The 8476-nt window shown below is 41.8% G+C and overlaps 1 pseudogene; it reads right to left on the bottom strand.

The window, feature by feature from the left end:
- Nucleotides 1-655: 655 nt before the first annotated feature.
- On the bottom strand, nucleotides 656-775 carry LOC136657684 (5S ribosomal RNA; annotated as a pseudogene).
- Nucleotides 776-8476: the final 7701 nt, after the last annotated feature.

The raw sequence follows: 8476 nt of genomic DNA, 5'->3' as shown, positions 1-8476 counted from the left end.
GTATTGAATACAGTATTTACTGTGACAATTTCTCCTTATCTTTCTCAGACATGAGAAGGATTTTGTTACATTTACACATCTGGACAAGAGAAGCATTTTGATTTGTGTAGGTCTGATTTGTGACTGTCCATCTGTTTGAGGACTTCCAATGAATCAAATTCAAACATGGTTTAATCTTTGCAGACTTGGCGCATAATGGTGTCAGTGTTACACCCCACTTTCCAAACAGGTTGCTGGGCTGGAAAACCTATGGGATTCTGTATTACTACCTCCTTGACTTTTTCTGTGTGTAACTGATGATTCATCTGCCATCTCTATGATATTGGGCGATAGAATGTGTACCAGCCTCTTCAAGAGTGTCAGTCTTAATTACTTCTCTTGACAAATGATTCCCATCCTGGCTGAAATGCATTGAATACTTAGCCACATGGATATCACACTGTGAATGTCTACAACTCATTTCATATTCCTGGTTGCTGTTGGTGTGGCATTAAGAACAATATTTATTTGGGAAATTTATATTCCGCCTTTCCCATGCCAAAGCAAATGGCCAAGGCTGCTTATGAAGCTCTTAATAAATGTACAATGTATCACAACCATAAGTAAAAACATCATTATTGGTTGGCAACCTTCAGTCTCGAAAGACTATGGTTTAAGCCTACAGCACCTGGTATTCCCAGGGGGTCTCCCATCCAAGTACTAACCAGGCCTGACCCTGCTTAGCTTCCGAGATCAGATGAGATCAGGCATGTGCATGGTAATTAATTTCATTAATTAAACATTAATTTCAATACTGAACCCTAAAACAGTGGTTCCCAAACTTTTTAGCACCAGGATCCACGTTTTTAGTACCAAGACCCACCTAGGTTTACCAGACTTTTAAAAAGGAGACCTAGAAAGAAATATTTTATTTTATTTATTTATAAGAAATAATAACCAGAAAAAGACCCTCAGACATTTATCTCCCTATGTTTATACATGCTAAGCTCTGTGTAGGATAATTAGCAGATTTTTGAATAGCCTCAGGGCTTGAGGCAATTAGTTATCTGATCTTTCCATCACCCTTTGGTGTCCCACCAAAAATCAGGTCAGGACCCATCAGTGGGTCCTGACCCACCGTTTGGGTACTACTGCAGTAAAACATAAGAATATAAAAAGTTTAATTGGCTCTAGCACAGATGGGTGGGTTTTCATAAGAGAGGCTCATATCATAAACTTGACTCCAAGTTGGTGAAAAAATCACAACATGGTGGCAGAATCTGAGTTGCCACATGAAAGCACTTTTCGATGACATTCTTATGATGAACATTAGCACATTCTTCCAGAAATGTATTCCACAAAAGAAAGAGAAAACTATATTGTGATTACATTATTCTGGAAGCAAACTCTGGACACTTTCAGATCAATCCTCTGCATGTTTACTCAGAAGTAAACAGCAAGTCTCACAGCACAATCTGTCAGTTGAGATGCATGGTAGAAGATGATAGGGGATAGGATTGGGTTCTTAGGGTCAATTTTGACCTCCTCCCCCCGCCACTGATGCATTGTGCTGCTGGAGCATGTGCTGCATCCTTCATGGGAGGGGGAAGTCCTGGAGAACTCCTCTGGGCAAGGGAACATCTGTTCCCTTACCTGGGAGTGTGTCTCTGACACCAGAATGGGTCTACTTTTACCTGCGCCAGCAGTTTCACTGGGGCAGGTCTGAATAGACCCAGGAAGGCAGGTCGAGCCCTAGAAGGGGAATAGGATATTGGTGGCACCACTGCTGCCCTTGTTCAGCCCCTCATTCTTCCCCCTTCCCACTCCTCTCCCTTCCTACATTCTTCCTATCCCCCATGCTGACTTAACCAGCACGGGGGATGTGACAGATCCTCAGATGGGTGACTATAGCTGCTTCCAGTAGTGGCCCAGCTACACCAGATGGCAGATTGCATTTGGATCCATAAAGAACCTTATACTACCAGAAAACTAGTTCCTGCAGTGTAAGGGCAGCTTAGGATTGGACTGTTCTTGTCCTAAAGCCTTATTGCAATGGCTTCACCAATGTTCACCTCAACGCCCCTAGTTTGCTATTTATTTTAAGAGAACAAAACCTAGAAGGTACTCACATGTTTAGGGTCATGTCTAGTTGGACCCCCTAAGTTACTATAATATTTTAAATTAAAAGTTTAAGAAATTAAATTCAAAGGTGCTTTCCTTTCCATAATTTCTGTAAAAGTATCTCTATATGACTTCTATTTTATTTTATTTTTGGCTTAGTATTCCATTCCATAATGAAATTGCTTTTTAAAAAAAAACAACTCTGTGGAAATAGATGGAAGTGCTTCTTCTTACCTCCTATAGTTTATTTTCCAGGGTATCAGATTTTTTTTTTCTGTAGGTTTCTCTATTTTGTTATCCTTTTGTGTTGCTCAAGACAACCTCATATTGAGCCTCTCCTCATCTTCTGCAGAGGTAAAGGAAGATTGCAGAATTTCATTTTTCAGTGGTAAGTCCTCAAACCCTTCTGTAAAGCTGAGCTTTCTCCTCAGCAGTAATAGCAGTTTCCATTGGCCCTGAAGCATTAGAAAACGGCTGGAGTGTTTTCACATCTGACGGTATATGGGATTCAATTTGCCTACTTGTTATTCTTGCCTTTTGGCATGTAAAAGCTTGAATCCACTTCCTAGCAGCTCTGGTTTTCTGAAAGTAAATGGAGCCCTCTCCTGTATCAATAAAATTTTCTTCAGATGGAGAAGGTGCAAGGAAGAGACTGTAGGTACCCATTACAAGTGGAAGGTGATAAATTAACATTTTCAAGCACAGCCCATAGGCTGTGTATATTCCAGTGGTTTTATCTCAGCATGGCGATACCTTGGATATATTATCTCATAGAATCCATTTTGTTTTCCCAGTTCCGAGCAACAGATTTCCACAAAGAAATCCATTGGTTTTATAGGTGATTTTTTTTATGTATTGATTTTAAAATATTGTTTTACAAAACTTTTAGGATAAGGCCTATTGTCAGTGGCGTTGCTAGTGGGGTTGCATTGCGTATGGGGAGTGACACTACTAGTTACCAAAAATTTTAAAATCCTAGTATGTTTGAATAATACCATCATGTTATATATCAATCGATGCACAATTTCATGCAGAATGCAATGAAACAAACTGCATTGAAATAGCTCTATTCTACAAAATGTTATAGCCAAAAAACCCAGCAGGGCACAGCGATAGTTCACCACTGCCAAGGGCATTGCCCTACCCACTTCATGGGATGAGGTCCATTATGCGCTGGCCTCTTGCACGGTGACACAAGCCCTAGTGACACCACTGCTTATTGTTAGCCATGTTGGGCCCCCACAGAACTGTGGGAAAGATGGGATAAAAATTATTTTAAAAATATGGTTTAGCCTTTTCCCAGATCCACGTCTCCTCTCATCATTCAGTACTTTTTCAGGTTAATTAGTTCAATGCAAGTGGTTTCACTTTTTGCCACATTGAATCATCAAAGGTATTATAGTCTTAAAGTTGATTTTTGGCTAAGACCCTGAGCTGTGAAACAAGATTTCGTGCCACTTTGATTGTGCCACTGCCATGAATTCTCATGATCTGACCTTAAGCAAACCACTCAGCTGTCCAGCTGTAAAAGAGAAGTAGCAAAACTTGGTTGTTCTAAGCACAACGTCACGACAATCCATGTGAAGTACTTTGCACGCTCAGAGTGCTGTGTCAAATGCAAAGTATTCTTATTTTGCAATTTGTCACAAGTTTCCCCTTTTTATGGAGATCCTGTGTTTGCCTCAAGTAACGTATACGAGGGAAGATGACCAAAACAGTTGGTGCTACTCCTTTAAATCTGGCCATGAGCCAAACTTATTAGCTGATCCTGTGCTAATCCAGGTATGTGGGGAGGAAAATGAGGGTGTCACTCAATCCTGTAAATAATACAGATAGGCCTTCATCATGCTCGATCAGTAGCAGTGGGAGAAAATGGTGCTATTTTTTTCATGGATTTTGGTGTTTTCCAAAATTAGAAGTGCAGAAAGTGGTGTTAGGTGTTTTTGTTAAAAATTTACATTATAATTATAAATTACAATCATTTTAAAAGTGTACAAGGTAGGTGATACAGGTGGTACAGTGTCAGCAAATGTAGCCACAGTCAATACCCATGCACCCCACCTTAAATAATAAATAAAAACCAAATAAAATGGTTTTTCACATATTTTTTTTAATTTTTTTTTACAAAAATTAGAGGTGCAGAAAGCAGTGTTATGTGTTTTTATTTTGTTATCACAATTTTCTCCCACCTCTAACAATCAGGTACTTGGCTAAAATGTAGGGAAGAGATTCAGGCTTTTTCCTCATCTCCAGTCTCCATATCCTTCAAGAGTCAAGGATCTTATCTCCCCTGGAAGTATGAATGTGATCATTATGAATAAAAAGGTATCAGCGTTTCACTATACAAGGAATGTGATGACACCAGACATCTGGTTCTAGCCTTCAGCTAAGACCCACTTTCTGCTTTAGATACCCATTTTACATTGCTCAAGATTACAGCTGGCCTCCGTTCCTGTTCCTGAACTATTTACTATGGTGAAGACATCCTGACATTACCTGTCAGCCCTTCTTCAATTCAGTCCTTGTCTAGGTAATGTCAGGATGACAGAGGTGCCCCATTTCCATCCTATTTCTGGTAGTCACTCTAATCCGTCTGTGTATATGAGCTCAATTTGGAGGGCTGAATGAGAGGAAGCAGCTGCTTCACTGAGACTGGAGTGGAGGACCCTGTCAGAGGGCAAAAGCTTGGGAAAACAAGTCACAAATTGCCACCATTCTACAGCTTCGTCTTTGGAAAGCTTGATCTAGAGGTTCTGACAATCTCAGTGTGATTTTCCCATAGTCTTTGGTCAGACCAGACTTGGGAATAGGACTGAATTAACAAGCCCCAAGACCGCCCTAAATGCTGGCTGCGGTGGTTTCTATGGCAACAGGAACTGAGGATGACAGTCGGGGGGTTTGTAGTCAACTGCGGGATGCTAATTTGAAAATATTGCTTTTTTTTTTTTTTGTAATAACCTTGTCTTATTTATCCCCATTCAATCTCCGTTCAATGGAAAGGAATCAAAAAGATGGCGGGTTTCACTTGCCAGCAGCGATGGATGAAAACAGTCTCTTGATACTTTGATATGCTGGTAGTCGAGTAAAGGACAGCAGTGCTTCGGTTTTCTAAAAACTTGTAGCAGGTGAATGGCAAGAGAAGCAGTGCTGCAGGGCCTGCCTCACCTTCAAGCAAAGGATACAACGTTAGCAGCTGCAATGCAAATGGTGTGTGCTACGTCTCTTAAACTGGTTTTATGATCAGGCTACCCAGCTGCCATCATATGCTTAGTTATGTACACTATTTATTTATTTATTTGATTTCCCTACCGCTTTTCTAAAAACCCAAGGCAATATATAATGAACAAGCAGAGAGATAAAACATTAAAACCAATTATTAAAATAAAACCATAAAAACCATTAAAACAATTTAAACTATATCAAAAAGAAAAAAGAAAAAAAAGAGCAGGTTAAAATATTAGCAGCATAGAAACATACAAGGGAATGCTTCCCAAAGGCTAGGCCAAACCGATGGGTCTTCAAACCCCGCTGGAAACCATATACTGAAGAGGCTGCTCTCAGATGTTCTGGCAGTTGATTCCAGAGGCCACAGCCAAGAAGACCCTACACCTCACTGCCACCCCTTTGGCTTCAGATGGTGGAGGTACCCTAAGAAGAGCCCTCTCTGATGACTGCAGGGGACATGCAGGAATATATGAGGGAAGGCGGTCCTTGAGGTAACCCAGTTCTATGCCGTATAGGGCTTTAAAGGTCATCACCAACAACTTGGTCTTGGAAAGGAATGGGCAGCCAGTGTGGCCACCAGAGCAACAGCCTAGCAAATTCCGCATGCCAACCCCAGTGACCAACCAATCTGCTGCATTCTGTACCAACTGCAACTTAAATTCTGATATGACTTTAGTGTTTGAAAGTGAGCTTAGGCTAATTGTCCTCACGTTTCATTTACTTACAGCCCAATCCTACTCTGTGGTTGTGGTGGATTGGGAGGATTCAGACGGGAATGGGAATTTAAATCCTCTTACCCTTCTGTAAGCCTCCTGCTGTGCAATGGGTCTCTTTGGACATGTGCCGGCAATTTCACTGCACAAGTCCAAGGAGATAATGGGGGCAGGAAGACTGCCCATGGAGGTGATAGAATCTGGCCCATGGCATCGCCGTTGGACCCACCCTCCAATGCTAGCATAAGGACAAGAGTAAAAAAAAAAATACTCCACCCTTCCCACCATCCAGGTTCATAACTTGCACCAGCATGAATAGATTACTGCAGTTCTGGAGGATGAAATGAAATTATTGATGAGAAAATGAATCAGTAATGGCCGATGTGGAGATTTCTTCCGAGGCAGGGATGGTACGGTTGTGGGTTGTGTGCTTGATACTGTTGATGATGTATGCACCACTGTTGCCACCCATTCCGAGGAACCAGGTGTGAACTCTGGCTGATGTACCTGCACAGATGATGATGTTCTAGGAACCACCTCTCCTGAGGCTCTTGAGGGGCCCATGAGTGGTAGTAGATGCATCTGCCTCAGTAACTGGTGCAGTCAGTGACCCTCTGGTGCTTGTTACGAATGGGAGTGCCACTTCCCATGATATGGCCAAGGGTCACATCTCTCCTTAGAAGCACAGTTGTCATACAATTCTGGGCACACAGCAGTTTAGGCACTACATCTTTGAATTTCATTTTGAGCTGGTCGATCTTATCTCTGCACTGCAGACCAAGGCAGTTGTACCCTTTCGTAACTTTCCCATTCATCTGAATCTTATTCAGACTAATCCCGGACTGGTTCTGGAGTCCCTCCTGACTAGACTTTGTTAGCATAGGGCAAGGAAGGTTCCCATCTTGCATGCGCTCTTTTGGATTGCAGGAGATTCTGACTCTCACCACCTGTAACTAGGGGTTTTGTGATGTCATAGCAGGATTCTTGCAGATAGAATTAGACAAGCAAGGACTCTGTGGTTTGTGTGACCTTCCCCAGAAATCAGTGGGGTGACCAGAAGAGTGTGCAAAGCTTAGGCTTGCGGATTCATTCTGCACATTTCATGTCTAATTGTTACTCACCTGCAGTGGGTGAGTGTCTGTGGTTTGGATTGCTGAATGATAAACAGCTTGTTGACCAAGGGGGTGAAATACAGAGCACAGAAGCTCTAATTGAATAAATGCAGATGCTTTTATGACTTGTGTGCTTCTGCCTCTGACTTTTTGCTGCTTTATTGCCGCATTGCTCTATACTGTTTTATAATAAAAAATTTTGTTTAATTTTCTGTAACCCACCGTGGGCGCCCAGAGCAGTGGAGGAAATGTGTGGCAAAAATGCGTTTGATACATAAATAAAACATATGTGGTAGCATGTAACTGCTGTTGGTTGCTACTGAATACCATATACAGTCTCCTTACACAAGGGTTACATTCCAAAGCCAGCTCTCATAAAGCTAAAATTGTGTATACTCAAAATTACATTGAAAGTCCCTGACATTGGAAAAATAGGTAACGTCTCTTTAAAGATTACAAGAAACAGGCAGGAACAGAGGGAACAGCCGCTTCATTCTCTGATCTCAGGCTCACTCAGGGGCATGTATTTAAGTGGAATTGTCTTTGCTGTTTAAATTGTTGCTTTGTTCTGTTGTTGTTGCTCTGCCAAGTGCATATAGTTGAATTCACTCAGCTGCACCTAAAACGAGGGGTGATTTTACGTTTAAAGCTCCCTGATATAAATGTTTCTGAATGTATTATTTTGTTTTCAATTCGTAACTTCCCCCCGCTTTAAACTCAAGGTGAAATACCTCTGAGATCCCTTTACAATATTTTGCATTTGTTTTTATTTATTTGAACCATTTCTATCACACTTTTCCTGTGCCAATGCAAATACCCAAGGTGGCTATCAAAGCTCCATAATAAATAGGCAATGTGTCACAGCAAGAAATAAAAAATGACATTTTTTTTGCATTTTGTTGTGCTACTAGATGACTAACAGCACTATCCTTACTTGTTCTGGAACAGGCAGGCTGGTGGGCCTGCGCTGTATCCAGCTCAAGTTTGTGGCTGACTGAGGCTCAGCCCGAAGCAAGAGGAAATAATTCCCCTTACCCTGGGTAGAACAGCAGCAGCTCCAATGGGTCTACTCAAATCTGTGCCACCTAAATTGGTGGAACAAATCCAAGCTGCCCCAGGCATAAATGTTATGGCATTTATCTGCCATAAATAGAGGCATAAATCTGGCATAAATGTTAGATTCTGGCCCTGCCTCCTGCTCCCCACCTGCCCACCCACAGTCCTGCCCTCTCCCTGCCCAGAAATGCCTGCTTTCTGCTCTCCTCACACCCCCAAAGCCCCCGTGCTGGCCTGAAAAGCCAGCCTTACAGCATGCTTGCGACAGTT

This window comes from Tiliqua scincoides, chromosome 7 (assembly GCF_035046505.1).
Source record: "Tiliqua scincoides isolate rTilSci1 chromosome 7, rTilSci1.hap2, whole genome shotgun sequence".
Classification (NCBI taxonomy): Eukaryota; Metazoa; Chordata; class Lepidosauria; order Squamata; family Scincidae; genus Tiliqua; species Tiliqua scincoides.
Note: the sequence above shows the minus strand (reverse complement) of the source record. Positions and strands in the feature narration are given on the sequence as shown.